We start from the raw sequence: 19,571 nt of genomic DNA, 5'->3' as shown, positions 1-19,571 counted from the left end.
CCTCTCCTCTCCTATGGCTGAGTCTTCAGTGCACATCGGTACAAGACCATCCCTTGAATCCATGTCCGCATGTCTGTCTCCCCTCTAAGCTTCTTCCAAAGAGAGGCTGTGTCTTCCTCATTTTAAGTTCAATCATTCAAGAATAATTAATGATTAATGAATCCTTTGTTCAATAAATAGAGTATGAACCATACAAGATAGACACGCCATCCTGGGACCCAGAGTCCAACTAAATGAGAAATTGCAAAGTAAAACTTTAGGATTATAGTAGACCATGCTAAGGTGCTATTACATGTGGCAATGAGACCTAATCAAGTCTTAAGAAACCAAGGAACTCTTCCTACAGGAAGAATGAATAGGTGTTAAAGAAGTTCATGAAAATTAATTGTGGAGAGGGGGCGATGATGGAGGAAGACCCAGAGAGCTGCAGGAGAGACAAGTCTGGGTGAACCGTGGGGGCCTTTGCAGGACTGTTAAAGGCCATAGGAAGTCACTGAAGGCTTTAAGCCAGGGAATGGCATGATCGGGTCTGCATTTTATAAAGAGCAGTCTGGTTTTCTTTAGAGAGGAGAAACTCGGGCAGAGTAGCACTAAGGGGCTAGGTGTGCCCCGTCTTAGCACAAGGCCTGGAACATAATCACGACCTTCTGTTTGTTGGCCTGAACTAAAGGAGGTGGAAACAGAATGGACAGGTGCCCGGGCGGCACATTTCAGGATTTTACTCACCCTATTATCCAACATGCATCGGGTCAACCCCGCAGGCACCTGTCTTGGGAGCCACCACCCCACCCTGGACAGCCTTTGAAGAGAATCCATTCCCTTCACATATCTCCGTGTGCACCTTCCTCGCCCTCTGAGATAGCAACACCTACCTGCAGAAGCGAATGTACTGCGCTCCACACCCTCCATCCGGAAGGGGATCACCGGGATGGCAGGGAATAGGTGCTCCCAGAAAGTTTTCCAACTCCAGTTTCTGGGTCTGTATGTAATTCCAGATCTATCAGCTAAGCATTTAGGGTGCTGCCACTCAAGCCCTGTGTTTACACAGCTAAATGCCTCTGCTCCTATTGACACAATGTCGATGAAGAGGGATGCGTCAGGCTCCGCCACCACCAAGCACGTCATGTGTCCCAGATTGATGAAGCTTCCTGACCCTCTCCAGCCCCCGGCAGCTGCATGGCTCCTGCCACTCGGCCCAGCAAGCTGTTCTCCATCATCTCCATTAATTAAGGACTGTCATAGCCGGGAGGTGACACAGCAAATCCTAAATACTTGCCCCAAATCTCAGCTTCCAAATTCCCAGGAGTCTTACCCTGAAAACCGAAAAGTCAGATTTACCAGTGGGGTTTTTATCTTTCTGTTTACAAAATTACTACCTGCTCATTATAGCAAATGCAAAGAAATGCACACACACACACAAACATATCCAGAAGAAAATAATAATCACTCATGATCCCCTCATTCAGAGGTAAATGCTGATAACTTTTAAATTCTTACGTATATTTCTTCCATGCATATATACACACGTTTAATCCTGATATTCAGGGACTAAGTTCATGTCAGTAAATCGTTTCCTACAACGTTATTGTTAATCGCTACGTAGTTTTCTGCCATGTGACTGTCCTGTAATTCAACCAATCTTCTATTGTACTCAATGTCATGCTATTATAATCAATACGGTAATGAACATCCTGAAAATAAATCCTTAGAGAAGAGTTCATTAGACTTCATTAGAATAAATATATGACAGAAAAATAACGTACCAAAAGAAATTTGCTTTTTTAACACTTTGGCTATGCATTGTAAAATCACACTTTAGAAATCTATCAATTTATTCTTCCACCAACAGAATAACTCCTACAACACAACTGCGTATGCTACTAACATAGCAAGAGCATCTGTATAGATCCTGTTACAAAGAGTTAATGCTTACCTAGAACTCTCTATGTTCCTGGTACTGAGCAAAATACATTAAATATGTTGTTGCTTTTCATGTTAACTTTTTACTTTCTAGTGGGGGTGAACTTTTTTCCCTTACATTCATTGGCCACTGCAATTCCTTGTTACAAAATTTTCTGCAATTGTCTTGGCCTATTTTTTGTGTTTGTCATTTAATTATTGCTTTGAAAGCAGTCTGATATAATAAGGATACTATACACTTGTGTTGCAAAAATGCTTTCCCCCAGATTGTGGTTTAACGTTTAGTTTTGTTTATGATCATTTTGACATAAAGAATTTTGTCATTTTGGAGTAGTAGTCAAATGTGTTGGTCTCTTATTTTACAGATTACCCCTTTACATATACTCTGAGTACTTGCATACCGCAGCATCAGATAAATATTCATGTGTTTTTCTTAAATTCTTTCTATGGTTTTAAATTTTATATTAAATATTTTATCAGTCTGAAATTTGTTACTGCACGTGGTGCTGTGAAGATCTATTTTTTTTCCACACGGTCAGCAAATTGACCTAATTTGACTTACTGAATTCCTCATCTTTTCCCCACTGATTTGAAATGCCACATTTATCTTATATGAAATTCATATTTACATGGGTCTGCTTCAGCTCTCCTCATACTGTTCCATTGATTTATCTGTCTATTCCTGCAATTAAACCAGACTGTTTAAATATATACGAAGCTACAAGGACGTCATTGCACATTGCTTACCCAGTAGTGCAAGTTCCTCCTCACCCTTCTATTTTTTCAAAACATTCTCAGCAATTCTGAAGTGCCAGATGAATGTCAGAATCATTTTATAAAGCACCACCCCTCCAAAGTCCCACTGGTATTTTCATTTGGATCCCATTAAACATCTAGATCATGTAGAGAGCATTGGTAACTTTATGTTATCTTAATTTTAATTCAATAACATGGCATATTTTTAATTCAAATTCCTTTTTTTATTTCATCACATTTCTTCATATTTCTTGTAAACTTTCCCCTATATATTTTATTGTTTTGTTGTTAATGTAAATAACGCTTTAAAGAGTGTTATTACTTTTTTGTATAGAAAAACATTTTATTTATGTGATTATGTTGACCAAACTTTATCTTTAAACTTCCTTGGTAGTGTACTAATTTTTCAGTTTGTTCCCTTGAGTTCTCCAGGCAGACAATTCTACCTCATCCAAGCGTCAGTGACTGCATCATCAACTACTTTCAAATAGTAAATCCTCTATTTTGTAATCTTGTTTTATTCAATTGGTCAGAATTTTTAAAGTGTGTTAACTATGGCATGAATGGTAAGAATTCTTTCATATTTAAATAGAAACGCCTCTAGTTTTCCATTCTAAAATATAATTAAGCTGTTGACTTGAGGGTAAGAGCCTCTTTCTTGATAAAGAAGGTTCAATTTCTATCACACTAATATTAAGTTTTAGATTTTGTTTCTTGGGAATGAGTGTTGAATTTTATTGTAAACCATTTCAATAGGAGATGTGTGTAAATTTTCTCTCTTGACATACTAATATATTTAAATATATTATTATACTTATAATTAGCATTATTATATTATTATAATTAGTATTATATTATTATAATTAGCAGTATTATATTATGATTACAATTCATTTATATTATAATTAGTATATTATCAAATATACTAATGTATTTAAACATATTGGTACATTTCCTAATATTAAATTATTCTTGAATTACTTAATGGAAAAAAACGGAACCAGAAGATATTATTCTTTTATTCCACTGTCAGATAGTTTTCACATATTATTTAGCATTTTCACAATTTCACATAGTATTCACATTTTCACATAGCATTTTCCCAGTTTCCTTTTATTGAACTATCTTTGTGCAGCTTTAATATTAGACTCACCACTTCATAAAATGAATTAAGTAGTGTTTTTGATGCAGGTCAGATGAGCCCCAAAGTGAGACTTAGCCTGTGAAGGTTTTGGCTTTGCCCAGAAAGGAATTCACGGGTGAGCCGGTGATAGGGTAGAAGAAAGCAGCTTTATTGAAACAGCGGTGTTGCAGCTCCGTGACTGCCCCTGCAGAGCAGGGATACCTCACAGGCAGTACACTGACAGCAGCAGCTCAGGACAGTTGCGCAGTCAGATTTATATCTACTTTTAACTACAGGTAGAGTAAGGGGCAGATAATGCAGAAATTTCTAGGAAAAGGGTAGTAGCTTTGGGTTATTGGATCATTGCCATGGTGAGGGGTAGTAAGTCCTGGGTGTTGCCATGACAAGGGTAAACTGACACGACATGGTACACTGGTGGGCGTGTCTTATGGAAAGATACTTCCACTTTCCCCCGCTTTAGCTAGTCCTCAATTTGGTCCACTGTCCAAGCCCCACCTGTGGAGTTGAATCTCATCTCCTACCTTATTTTTAGGGGTATCTATACTCCGAAACTATTTGTATAAAAAAATACACTTCCCATAAAAGCATCTGTGGTTTCTTTTGTTGTTGTTGAAAGTAAACTTTTGATAACTTTGAACAGTTCTCTCTTAGTTACTTATTTGTTTAAGAGCGTCATAGTCTTAAGTTTTCTTAAAATCAACCAATCTGTGTATTCATTTTTCTAACATTTATTGTAAAAGTAATATTAAAGTGGGATTTGATTACTTATTCTCATTTTTCTCATAATTTGTTTTTATGCTTGATGGGAATTTTATCCTCGTTTCCTGGATAAATGTATTAGAAATTTACTTACATTTTTAAAGACACAGAACTTAGATTTATTTGTTGATCCTGCTACCTATTTATTTTTGTTTTGAAACTAATTTATTTCACTGTAGTTAATTTAATGTTTTTTCTTTTTAGAAAGAGTGTCACTCTGTCACCCAGGCTGAAGTGCAGTGGCACGATCTCGGCTCACTGCAACCTCTACCTCCCAGGATCAAGCAATTATCCTGCTTCAGCTTCCCAAGCTGGGTCTAAAGGCACGCACCACCATGTCAGGCTAATTTTTGTATTTTTAGTAGAGATGGGGTTTCGCCATGTTGGCCAGTCTGGTCTCGAACTCCTGACCTCAGATGATCCGTCCACCTTGGCCTCCCAAAGTGCTGGGATTATAGGTGTGAGCCACCATGCCCAGCCAGTTAATTTAATTTTTAAGACAAAGGATTCATAATGTAGTAGTATTGACTTGTGGTCTGTGCTTATCTTCCTCAATATACACATACATACAAAAGCTTTTACATACGTAATATATAGTATTATTATAAATTTATGTACATATATCATACATGTGAAAGGTCTTAAATTTGAAATATATTAAATATTAATTGTGCATTAAATGTTTAATACATATTAAGGCTTATATATTAAAGCTTTTAACTTTTTAATTCCTTTCCCTTTCTGTTGTACTATTTATTTGCAACTTCCTTCCTGGTATTTATTTACATAATTGCCTTTATCACCTAATTCCTTTACATTTACACATTTAGATTTAATAATGGAAGTGGACTATGAATTTTCCTACATTCAGCTTTGACAGCATCCCATGAGTCTTGCTTCTTTGTGGCCTCTTTCTCATTATTTTCCATTGTTTACTATGATTGTGATCCATAGTCACGAAAAAAGATAGAAAAAGAAGTTTTAAACCATCAAAATTATATCACCAACATTTTCTCCTATTTTAATTATTTGTTTTTCTAGATAAACTTATGAATGTATGTTGTTCATAAATTCAGTGTAGAAATACAGAGACAAAATTAGTAGATCATAAAATAATGATCACATAAATAATAATCTCTATGACAAATGACACCATGAACCAAGTTTTAAAAACAGCAAATTATGAAATTTTACAACCTATGACAAAGATATTTCATATCAATCAATAAGAAAAAATAACTACATTTACAAAAATATGCACAGAATATAAACAGACCACCGGTCAATATTACTAAACCTGTGCTTTTAAACACAAAATAAAGGAAACGGAGGACTAACGAGGATTCAATGCAACTTGTTCATACCCTTCCTCCATTTTTGAAATTGCGTTGTCAATTTTTTTTTTGGAGGCAGGGTCTTGCTGTATTGCCCAGGCTGGAGTGCAGTGGCACATTCAGGGCTCACTGCAACCTCAACCTCCCAGGCTCAAGCAATCCTCCCACCTCAGCCTCCTGAGTATATGGAACTACAGGCACACACCACCACACCAGGATAATTGTTTTAAATTTTAGTTGAGATAAGGTCTCACTATGTTAACCAAGCTTGTCTTAAACTCCTGAGCTCAAGTGACCTTCCCACCTCCCAAAGTGCTGGGATCTCAGGCATGAGTCACTGCACCCAGTCATGTTGTCTTTTTACTTATTGATATAAAAAAACTTTATTTGTGATATTAATGCTTTATTACTTATTTTGAAAAGACTTTTTCATGATTTACATTTTAATATTAAGAACAATTTGCTATAAATTTCTTTAAAAATTAGCCAAATCTGTAGGTCTCACCTGTAGCAAACACGTACTAAGTAAGTGTTTAATATTAACACTTATGTACTAAGCCCACAAGGTTTACCTCAGCATCGGTTTCACTCAATTACTGTAGCCAAAGACACTCAAACTCCAGCAGCTTCTTGAAAATTCTGTCTGTTCACTAATGCACGTTGACTTTAATGGGGAGTCAAGCATATAAATCTTTTTGATAAGAATTATCACAATTCTTCAGTCATTATTTACTTAGAGTTTCAAAATCAATTTTGCAATTTCTATCGCATATATTATTAAGCACATGCCATCAATTTTTAAAAATTTTTTTCTTTCCGTGTCATCAATTTTTATCTTAATACAATACATAGCAGTGTCATAAGAATTACATGTTCTTCTGAGGACAGGCTTCTTAAAAAAAAAAAAAAAAACTGCCTATCCCTCTTACATGTTATATTTAAATCCAAAGAATGCAAGGATGTGATTGCTGGATTTATTAAGTGCGGTACTTGAGAAATATGAAATCTCCAATCACACTTAAAATGAAGTATGTGAATAAATAAAATGTGTTAATTTGTATTAACAATTTTAGGTCTGCGGAAATGGCATTGAATATGTTACACCTGCTACAGCTAGGACACCAAGTTTCTTATACATTCAGCTCATTTACGTCTTTCCAAAACAATAGCTAACATTGAGGTTAATGGCAAAAAAAATCAGAACATTTGTAATAAAATGAGTAAGAAAACACAGTTGTCATAATTCACTACCATTATTTAACATTTCACAAAATGTTAAAAGCTTCTCCTAATTTTTTCAGTAAAATAGATATAGACGTATCTTTCCCTAACTTGATTAACAAATATTCCTGTCTCAAATTGACAGACAGCACCAGGTGAGGCAATAAAGAAATTCTTCAAACTCAGTAATACAGTCAGTATGTGCTCAATCTTTGCATTCAATTTCATGGATCTCACTGTGTATTTAAGGAGAAAGTACCATATTATTTTGATACTAGTTGCTTAATAATATAATGTGTTAAATATCTCAATATAATACATTTACTTCCCTCCACTCCCATCCTCATTACTCTTTATTCAGAGTGTTGGTTCCACTCTTCCATTTTTATTTTTCCAGATAAATTTTAAGATTATTTTGTCAATTTCAAAAAGTCAGTAAGGAGAGAAGAGGTTGAGAATGGAAGGGATTGCATCGGGGTGTTTTGCTTTGTTTGGTTTTGTTTTTGAGGCAAAGTCTCACTATGTCGCCCAGACTGGGGTGCAGTGGCACGATCTCGGCTCACTGCAACCTCCACCTCCCAGGTTCAAGCAATTCTCTTGCCTCAGCCTCCAGAACTGGGACTACAGGCATGCACCACCATGCCCAGCTAATTTTTGTATTTTTAGTAGAGATGGGGTTTCACCATGTTGGCCAGGCTGGTGGTGAACTCCTGACCTCAGGTGATCCACTCACCTTGGCCTCCCAAAGTTGCATCAGGGTTTTGACTGGTGTTGTGTTCATGTTGGAAGTAACTTAGGGGAGTTGCAGTCCCTCACCTCCTTGCTTAGCACAACACTCTCATTGTTCTCCAGGCTCTTCCCCTAGTTGGTCTTTCCTTGTAGTCTTGATCAATGCCTGATGTTATTTACAAGAAAGGAGTCCCGATCCAGATCCACCAGAGAAGGTTCTTGTACCTCACACAAGAAAGAATTCAGGGTGAGTCCAGACAGTAAAGTGAAAGTAACTTTATCAAGAAAGTAAAGGAATAAAGAACGGCTACTCCATACACAGAGTAGCCCCCAGGGCTGCTGGTTGCCCATTTTTATGGTTATTTCTTGATGATATGCTAAATAAGGAGTGGATTATTCATGTCTCCCCTTTTTAGACCATATAGGGTAACTTCCTGACGTTGCCATGGCATTTGTAATGTAAATTGCCACTGTCATGGTGCTGGTGGGAGAGTAGCAGTGAGGATAACCAGAGGTCACTCTTGTGGCCATCTTGGTTTTGGTGGGTTTTAGCCGGTTTCCTTACTGCAAACTGTTTTATCAGCAAAGTCTTTATGACCTTATCTTCTGCCAACCTCATATCTCACCCTGTGACTTAGAATGCCTTAACCATCTGGGAATGTAGTCCAGTAGGTTTCAGCCTCATTTTACCTGGTTCCTATTCCAGATGGAGTTGCTCTGGTTCATACGCCTCTGACAATTACATTACACACTGGTTGGTTTTTTCTGTGCCACTTCCCATCTCTGCAGCTGAAATACAGACTCCAGGAGAGCAAGACTGTCTCCAACTCACTCCTGTATCTCCAATGCCACAAACGAAGTCTGTACTCACCAGTATTTTGCATTCGAGGGCTGAGGCTCATAATTGTTTAGTTTTCTTAGGCTTTTCAGGTACGTAATCATATCATCGACAAATAGTGATGTATGCCTCTTGCTTTTCAATATGCATTCTTATGTCACTTTCCTATCTAATGACATTGCCTCACAATTCCAGAATTCTGTTAAATAAAAGCAATGATTAAGCACATATTTGTAATATTGATTTTAAAGGATTTCTTTTTTTTATTTTATTTTTAAAATTTGTTTTATTTTATTTTTACGAGACAGAGTCTTACTCTGTCACCCAGGCTGGAGTGCAGTGGCACAATCTCAGTTCACTGCAACCTCTGCCTTCTGGGTTCCAGAGATTCTCCCGCCTCAGCCTCCTGAGTAGCTGGGATTACAGGCATGCACCACTATGCCCAGCTAATTTTTTTACTTTTTAGTAGAGACGGGGTTTCACCATTGTTGGCCAGGCTGGTCGTAAACTCTTGACCTGAGGTGATCAGCCTGTCTTGGCCACACAAAGTGTTGGGAGTACAGGTGTGACCCTCCGCACCTGGCCTAAAGGATTTCTTTAGTGTCTCACCTGGTGCTGTCTGTTATTTGAGATGGAAATATTTGTTAATCTAGTTAGAGAAAGATACTTCTATTTTACCGTGAAAATTCAGGAGAAGCTTTTAAAATTTTGTTAAATGTTAAATAATTGTAGTAATAGAAGACACCTGTGTCTTCTTATTCACTTTATTGTAAATGTTTTGATTTTTTTTGCCATTAAGCCTAATGGTAGGTATTGTTTTTGAAAGATGTATTTATGTTCTTTGTGTTATGAGAATTCTCTTGAGAGAATTCTCTTGACTTTTCATAGATGTGCTTTGAAAGTTTAAAAGAAGGAGAATGCCTACGCCTACAACTATCTGAAAGTGGCTCTTTCACAAACCTGTACTATGGTGTTTGTCTATTTAGCTTTTCTCCTTCTTTAATCAAGATTAATCTTCATCTTTGCTTATAAAATTATCCATTTCATCCATGCGGTCAAAGTTTTTACATCAGAATTTTACAAATACTCTATTCTGTCTTTCAATTCTCTGTTTGTGGTTCTTTTACTTTCTCCTTATTAATAGCATGCTTTTATATTTTTTAGGTTTTATAGTTTACTTATTTTAACATAGTTTAATCTGGCTCTTAGTTTTATTTAATTTATTTGTTTGGTTCCTAGTTCATCACATTTCAGCTTTTATCATTACTTGGGTCTAAGGTGTTGCTTTTTAATGCCGCTTTTGAGTTGAATTCTTAATTAAGCAATTCTTAATTCTGAATTACTTAATTTAATGTCTTTTTTTGTTTTGTTTGACTCTTAAGGAGTAAAGAATATGAGTTTTTCCTCTCAGTAGTGTACTGAGTACGAGATATTCTATAATTGCAGTTTTGTTTTAGTCTTCAGCCTAAAGGTTTGGTTTTGTTCTGATTTTTGAACACTAGTGTTATTGTTTTAATGGATAAATGGTTAGAATAACAAAAGGGCATTTTCTATTGTTATCTGCTAGTATTCCCAAATTGGTCAATGAATATAACTTATAGTATATTTGGTTTTTGAATCTACTAACAGTTTGATGGCCTAATTTGTATTCTGTGAGAAGGATGTGGACTCCCCTGTAGAGGTCAGTGCATTGGGTGGGGCCAGTGGCTGAGACTTCTTTGGTCAGCTTGGTGAGTCAAGGGCTAAGAGATGCATTAGGCACCATGGTTATAGCTGTAGAGTTTGTCGTTTCTCCTTTGTCCTTTATCAAAGTTAGTATTTTGTAATTTTATTCCTAACCATCCAAGCAAACCATTTTGTTTGCTCCCTTGTTTTGAATTGTTACTTACATCACTCTGAGATGCTCTTAGACCTATTTACTTTTTACACGTTTATGTAGCAACTGTTATAGAGTGCTAGCTGCTGCCATGTGAAGAAGCACATGTTTGCTTCCTCTTCCTCCATGATTGTAAGTTTCCTGAGGCCTTTCCAACCATTCTGAACTGTGAGTAAATTCGACCTCTTTCCTTTATAAATTACCCAGTCTTGGGTATGTCTTTAGTAGCAGTATGAGAATGGTCTAATACACAGGCATCTTATAAATATTAAGTCATATAATCCCTGCAACAAGCAATGAGATAGGTATTATTATTCTCATTATACAGTTTAGGAACTAAGATACAGCGACATTCAGTACCAAGCTCTAGGCACCATAAACACAGGATCAGAAGTCTTCTTCATCCCAAGTTCCAGATTCTCTGCTCTTTTAAAAATTATTTGTATTGAGATAGAATTCGCTTATAAAATTTGCCACTTTAAATATAACACAATTCAGTGAGTTATAGTATATTCACTGTGTTGTGTAGCCATCACTACTATTTCCAGAACATTTCCATTACCCATAAAAGAAATCTTGTACCATCAGCAATCAATACTGACCTCACCCACCCACAGCCCTCACCCCCTATCAATCACTCATCTGCTTTCTCTCTATATAGATTTGCCTATTCTGTACATTTCATATAAATGGAATCATATGATGTGTGGCCTTTTGTGCCTGGCTTCTTTCACCTACCATAATGCTTTCAGGTTCATCCATATTTTAGCAAGTGTCATTACTTCACTCCTTGCTATAGCTGAATAATATTCCATTGTATGGATATACCACATTTTATTTATCCACTCATCAGTAGATGGACATTTGGATTGTTTCCACTTTGGGGCTAATATGCATAATACCTTTATGAACATTCATATACCCATTTTTGGGTGAACATATGTTTTCAATTCTCTTGGATATGCACTTTGGAGTAAAATTGCTGGGTCATATGGTAAGACTATGTTTAACTTTTTGAGGAACTGCCAAACTGTTTTCCAGAGTGGCTGCACTATTTTATATTTCCACCAGCAATGTATGTGGCAGAATCTGTGCTGTCAAGGGCTGTAATGTATTACTAATCAGCATTTAACTTGAATTTAACTCGTTCAGATATCACTATGTTTACCCCCACTTTATTTCTGCTTGTATTTGTATGACATCTCCAAACTCTTACCTTCAGACTGGGTCATTCATAGTTAAATACCTCTCCTTAATACAACACCTGCAAAACGTGTGGGTTTTGGACAACCATAAGATTATTTAACTATTAAATCAAGATTTGTTGCTACAGCAGATATATTTACTCTTACTTTGCTGTATTTATTTTATGCTTTCTCTTTTTAATGTTTTCTTCCTCTTTATTTTTTTCTCTTTTGCTCTATATAAGGTCTGTTTTATTTTTTTTCCCATCTGGTAATTTGGATGTAGTACAGTTAGATTATATTTCTGGTGGTGGCTATGTTTTAACTTTATGTAAAATTTTTAAACATGTATTATCAATTATCAGTTTCAGATATGAAGCAAGATGTTTTAGTATTTTCTACAAAAGATGAATATTCTGCATACTATCATTATGTCTGGCTCCATCCTCATCGCACACTGTTCTCTAAATTGGTGTGCTCTGATATTTCTGACCCTACTAATTTTAGCTATGTTATAATTATTTCTATGTTGTGCAGCTTTTCTCCCCAGAATAAGAATATTTTGATGCTGTCTTGTAATGCTAATTATCGGTGCTATTTGGCTTGGTTGTGTGATCAGTCCTTTCATAAAACAGCCTCTTCTTTTGTGGATCTTTTGGTTTGCTGAAATAAAAAAGCAAATGGGTGATACATCCTCTGAGTCCTCACATGTTGGAGACTTGTTCCTACAGCTTTTACTAAAGACAAACAAGTGGACTGAATATAGTATTCTCAGATCACATGTTTTTCCATCACAAATTTTCTTGACCTATTTTCTCAGACTTTCTGGGATCTGATGTTGCTGAGGAAATTCTGACCAAACCAGGATTTTAAATTTTCTTTGTGATTTGTTTTTCAGACCTGGGTGTTTGTTGGATTCATCCTTGAATTTTAATAATTTTCACCAGGCATTATTGTATATATTATTCAGAACACAGTTAGCTCAGTCATTTTTGTCAATTTAGTTTTTCCTGCATTTCAGGATGATTTTTGTTGTATAACTGCACGCTATTTTAGCTTCCACTTGTTGTATGCTCTAGGTCGATCAGCCCACGTGTTGCTATGGCGAGCATGCCCCAGTAGCCTTCCATATATGCCTTGCTTTCTCTCGTGGTTGTTATTTATTTTTCATTTTCCTTTGCATCTTCCAAGATTGTCTAAAGCCTGTTCATACTCCCAGCCCCCGACTCAGGTTTCTGCAGTATTAATTATCTTCTTTGCTACTTCTATTTTGTACATTCTGCACTGGTGTTATTTTTCTCTCAGTTTCTTTCCTTAAACCTGGCAAATGTCTCTTCTTGTCAGTCTGCATTTTGATCAAGCTTCCTGTACACTCGTAGCTGACCAGCAGAATAATACTGGATAAACATCTCAAAATGGAACTAACATATATACCCTCTGCTTTTTTATTCCCTTCCCCATGTCTTACAATTATGACATGTTATGTTGGTTTTTCCATTGGCTTCCTTTTAAAGCTTAAGTAATGTACTACAACTTTTATTCCTGTTTCATCCATGTTTGATGGTGGCTTCTAATCCCCCACTGTGTGAAGTCATGTCCTTACCCCTCCTTGTACATCTTCCCCTGACACATTTTGATCCTCCAATCAGTCAAGTCTTCCACACGTCCTTCTTAGGGTGACTCTAAAACATGAAAACCATGAATCAGTATTATCACAATGAAACTACTCAGTGCAGGCCAAAAAATGTGCCAGAATCCTACCTTTTTCTTGGAAACTCAATGCCATAGACCCTGGAGATTCAGAGAAGAATATTGCTAGAACAAAAATGAAGTGGAATCTAATTTTTTGCATCAAGTGTTTAAAACAACAGAGCAATTTTGTTGGCTTCCTATTAAATATATGACATTCTTGCAGTTTTTTTGTTTTTGTTGTTTTATTTCTGTTTCGTTTTTCTCCTGGAGCTTACAATTGCACTTTTTTGTAGTACTTTTTGCTTTTCTCATGTTTATTTTTTAAAAACTCTTCAGATACTTTTTATTTTATCATATTCTGACATTTTCCTTCCAAATCCCTCTCCCCTATCCCCTACAATAAATCACTTGCCTACTTCAACTGCTGCATGGCTGTCATCCCGGGAACTCAGACCAGTGCCTCTCTGTTTCCTAGGTAGATATATGTCTTTCTCTTCTTGATTTAGTTCCTCAGAGTCCTAGAGAACATATCTATACCCCTTTTTAAGGAGGGGCTGGCTTAAACATTACAATATCACAAGAAAGCTTCAGGCCAATTTCCTCAAAAAGGTGATAATGCTTTAACAAATACAATCTAGTAATATATACATATATACAAACACACACACATATATATTTGTGTATATATATTTCTATGCATGGGAATACATATATATTTTGTATTATTTTGTATATATGTATATATTTATATTATATATTATATATTACATATATAACATATTATATATTACATAATATATATTACATATATATATTACATAATATATATTACATAATATATATTACATATATATTATATATTACATAATATATATTACATATATATTATATATTACATAATATATATTACATATTATATATTACATATATACATATTACATATATATTACATATTATATGTAATATATTATATATGTATATTAATACACATATATAATATGTAATATATACATATATAAAGTTGGATATAAATATATATTAAAATATATAAATATATATTTATAATATTATATTATATATATAAAGTGGGATTTATCCTAGAAATTCAAGATTGCTTAATTGTCAAAAATCCATGTATTTCACAGTGTTAACAAATTAAATAAGAAAAATCATGATCTCAATAGATGCACAAAACAACAAATTCTAACATCTATTCTTGGTAAAAAACAAATAAACAAAACAACAACATCAACAGTAAAAATCTCTCAGCAAACAAGGACAGAAGGGAGATTTCTCAACCTCTGAACTGTGAAACACTTAATGGCAAAACACTGAACATTTTTCTACTAGGATAAATTAAAAGGCAAGGGCATCAAATATCACCACATTTATGATAAACACTGGTCTAGACAGTAAGACACTGCAAGAAAAGAAAAGAAAAATAGTCATACTTATTGAAAAAGAAGAAACATAATTGTCTTTATTTGCAGAAAATATGATTATCTGTGTTTAAATATTAAAGACTTTACCAAAACAAGCTAGAACTAATATTCACTGAATCCTTTTGCCAGTGGTGGATCTTGCTTCTATGTTGATGGCTGCTGACTGATCAGGGTGGTGGATGCTGAATGTTGAGGTGGTTGTGGCGATTTCTTAATATAAGACAGCAGTTACATTTGCCATGTCAATTGACTTTTTCTTACTCAAAAGATTTATCTGTAGCATGTGATACTGTTTTATAGCATTTACCCACAATAGAACTTCTTTCAAAATTAGAGTAAATCCTCTCAGACCCTGCCACCAGTTTATCAACTAAGTTTATGTACTATTCTAAATCCTTTGTTGTCATTTCAACAACATTCACGGCATTTTCACCACAAATGAATTCCATCTCAAGAAACCACTTTCTCAGCTCAACCGTAAGGAAGCAATTCTTCATCCATTCAACTCTGATCATGAGATTGCAAGCAATCAGTCCCATCTTCAGGCTCTACTTCTAATTCTAGTTCTCTTGCTAGCTCTACCACGTCTGCAGTTACTTTCCCCACTGAAATCTTAAACCCCTCAAAGTTGACTTTTTCCAAACTCCTGTTATTGTTCATTTTTTTTTACTTCCTCCCATGAATTACGAATGTTCTTAATGGCATCTAGGTAGCTGAATCCTTTCCAGAAGGTTTTCAATTTATGTTGCCCAGATCCATCAGAGGAATTCTGTTGATGGCAGCTATTGCCTTACAAAATGTATTTCTTAAATAATAAGACTTGAAATTTGAAATTACACCTTCATCCATGGGCTGCAGCACTGATGTTGTGTTAAACAGACAGGAAAACAACATTAATCTCTTTGCACATCTCCATCAGAGTTCTCAGGTGAACTTGGTGCATTGTCAATGAGGAGCAATATTTTGAAAACAAAAAATCTTTTTTTTCTGAGTAGTAGGTCTCAACAATGGGTTTAAAATATTCAGTAAACCAAGCTGTAAACGGATGAGCTGTCATTAATATTTTGTTGTTCCAATTCTAGAGCACAAGCAGAATAGATTTAGCATAATTCTTAAGGGTTCTAGAATTTTCCAAATAGCTGGTGAGCATTGGTTTTAACTTAGTGTCACCAGTTGAATTAGCCCCTAATGAGAGGGTTAGTCTGTCCTTGAAGCTTTGAAGCCAGGCATTGACTTCTCTTCTCCAGCAATGAAAGTCTTAGATGGCATCTTTTCCCAATAGAAATCTGTTTCATCTGCATTTAAAATCTGTTGTTTAATGTTGCCATCTTCATCCATAATCTTAGCTAAATCTTCTGGGGAACTTGCTGCAACTTCTTCATCAGCACATGCTGCTTCACCTTGTACTTTTGTGTTATAGAGATGGTTTCTCTCCCTAAGCCTCATGAACCAATCTCCGCTAGCTTCCAACTTTTCTGCAACTTCTTCGTCTCTCTCAGCCTTCATAGTATTAAAGAGAGGTAAGGGCTTGCTCTAGATTAGGCTTTGGTTTAAGGGAATGTTGTGGCTGGTTTGAGCTTCTAACCTGACCACTAAAACTTTCTCCATATTAGCAATAAGTCTGTTTAGCTTTCTTATCATTCACGTGTTCACTGGAGTAGCACTTTTAATTTCCTTCAAAAACTTTTTCTTTGCATTCACAACTTGGCTTTCTAGTGTAAGAGGCCAAGCTTTCAGCCTATCTATCTCTGCTTTTGACTGTCTTCCTCACTGAGCTTAATCATTTCTAGCTTTTTATTTAAAATGAGAGATGCGCAACTCTTCCTTCCCCTTGAATACTTAGGGGCCATTGTAGGGTTATTACTTGTCCTAATTTCAATATTGCTGTGTCTCAGGAAATGTCTAAGCCCAAGGAAAGAGAGAGAGAAGGGGAAATGGCTAGCCAATGGAGTGGTCAGAACACACAACATTTATTGATTAAGCTCACTGTCATATATGGGTGCAGTTCATGGTGACCCAGAACAATTACAATAATAATATCAAAGATATAATAATAATGAAAAAGTTTGGAATATTGCAAAACTTACCAAAATGTGACACCAAAGCCTGAAGTAAGCATATGCTATTGGAAAAATGGTGTGACACAGGGTTGCCACAAACCTTCAATTTGTAAAAAGCACGATATCTCCAAAGCACAATAAAGCAAAGCACAATAAAATCAGGTATGACTATATATATATATAGCCAGGCACAGTGGTTCACGCCTATAATCCCAGCACTTTGGGTGACTGAGCGGGGGGATCATGAGGTCAGGAGTTCAAGACCATCCTGACCAACATGGAGAAACCCATCTCTACTAAAAATACAAAAATCAGCTGGGCGTGGTGGTGCATGCCTGTAATCCCAGCTACTTGGGAGGCTGAGGCAGGAGACTCACTTGAACCCAGGAGGCAGAGGTTGTAATGAGCAGAGATCACACCACTGCACTCCAGCCTGGGCAACTAATATGAAACTCATCTCAAAATAATAATAATAATAAAAATTATATATATCCGAGTGTGTACATGTGTATTTATTTATATGGAAATGTAATGATCTAGGTTAGTTAAAGAAATTTGTAAAAGAACAAAGTTAAATAACTCATATTACCTGATTTCAAACTTACTATAAAGCTGCAGTAGTGAAGACAGTGTGTATTAGTTAAAGGACAGACTTATTGCTTAACAGAATGAGATAAAGAGGTCAAAAATACACCCACTCAAACATGGTCAATTGATTTTTGACAAAAGTACTAAGAAAATCCAGTGAGGAAAGGACAGTCTTTTTAACGAATGTGCTGGAAAAATTGAACAGCCATGTGCAATAAATAAATAAAGGAACTTGACATCACACCAGACACAAGCATTAACTCAAAATAAATTGTAGACCTAAATGTAGGAACTGATTGTGTATATTCTGGAATAAAATATAAAAGAAAGTTATTGTGACCTTAGATTAAGCAAAGATTTCTTAGATACACCAAAAGAAAGACCCAGAAAAAAATGATCATCTGTATTTTATTATAATTTAAAATTTGTACTTCATAAGACACCATTATGAAAATGAAAAGGCAAACCAGCCCTGGGGGAAAATTTTCACAAAACAGTATCTCATAAAAGACTTGTAACCAGGATATATAAAGAACTCATATAGTGCAATAAAAAATAAAAAGTAGCAAAATATTTTAATTATCATTTCACAAAAGAGTGTGTACAGATGACAAATCAGCATGAGAAAAAATGTTCAACATCATTAGACATTAGGGAAACGCAAATTAAAATCAAAGTGAGATACCATCATACACCTATTAGAATGGTGTAAAAAAATGCCAAGTGCCCAGCCAGAATGGCCATTATTATAAAGTCAGAAACCTATAAATGTTGGTGTGGAGGCTGCGAAAAGGGAACGTTTACATACTGTTGGTGGGAATGTAAGTTAGTACAACCTTTACGAAAAACAGTATGAAGGTTTCTCAAAGAGCTAAAAGTAGATCTACCATTTGATCCAGCCATCCCACTACTGGGCATGTACTCCCAAGGAAAAGAAGTCACTGTATCAAAAAAACACCTGTAGGCATTTTTGTTGCTGCACAATTCACAACTGCAAAGACATACAATCCACCTAAGTGCCCATCAACCGATGAGTGGATAAAGAAAACGTGGTACACACACATCATGGAATACTACTCAGACATAAAAGAGAATGAAATAATGTAGTTAGCAGCAACTTGGATGAAATGGGAGGCCATTATCCTAACTGAAGTAACTCAGGAACAACAACAACAACAAAAAAACGAATATTGCATGTTCTCACTTATAAGTGGGTGCTAAACTATGGATACCCAAAGGCATACAAAATGGTATAAGGGACATTGGAGACTTAGAAGAGAGGAGGGTGAAAGGGGATGAGAGACAAAAAATTACCTATTTAGTGCAATGTCCACTATTTGGGTGATGGGCACACTAAAAGCCCAGACTTCACCACTATACAATTCATGCATGTAACCAAAAACCACTTGTACCCCTGAAACTACTGAAATAAAAAAAAATTAAATGCCAAATGCTGCCAAAAATGTGAAACAACTGGAATCCTCATCCTTTACTGACGAGAATACAAAGTGGAAAAGCCACTTTGGAAAAGAGCATGATAGTTTCTTATAAAATTAAACATATACTTACTATGTGGTGCAGCCATTTCAAGTCTAGATATTTACTTAAACGCAATGAAGCATTCACACAAAGGCTAGTATACAGATGATCAGGGCATAATATCTCAAAACTGGAAGCAACCCAAACACGCCTCTTCTGGTGATAGAAAAACACATTCTCCTATGGTCTTACAATAGAATACTACACAGCAAGAAAAACGAATGAATTACTCATCCACTAACCAATACGGATGAATCTCAAAAGTGTTACACCAAGGGAAAGAATTTGCCATGATTCCATTTATACGAAATTCTCAAGAACAAAAATCCGTGGAAGAAAGCTTTTTGAAGTGACGGAACTGTTCTGTGTCATAATCAAGCATGCATCAAAACTCACCAAATTCCAAGATTAAATATGGAAACTTTGATTCTATGTAAATCTTACTTCCATAAAAGTGATTGATTAAGAAAGATGGTGCTTAGCAGACCA

The 19,571-nt window shown here is 35.6% G+C and overlaps 1 protein-coding gene across 1 annotated transcript in view; it reads left to right on the top strand.

The window, feature by feature from the left end:
* The window catches only part of PDCD5 (programmed cell death 5), a 1,006,786-nt gene that overhangs the window by 329,219 nt on the left and 657,996 nt on the right, over nt 1-19,571 (top strand). The window lies entirely within an intron of this gene.

This window comes from Macaca thibetana, chromosome 19, assembly GCF_024542745.1.
Source record: "Macaca thibetana thibetana isolate TM-01 chromosome 19, ASM2454274v1, whole genome shotgun sequence".
Lineage (NCBI taxonomy): Eukaryota > Metazoa > Chordata > Mammalia > Primates > Cercopithecidae > Macaca > Macaca thibetana.
This window is presented reverse-complemented; position numbering and strand designations above follow the sequence as displayed.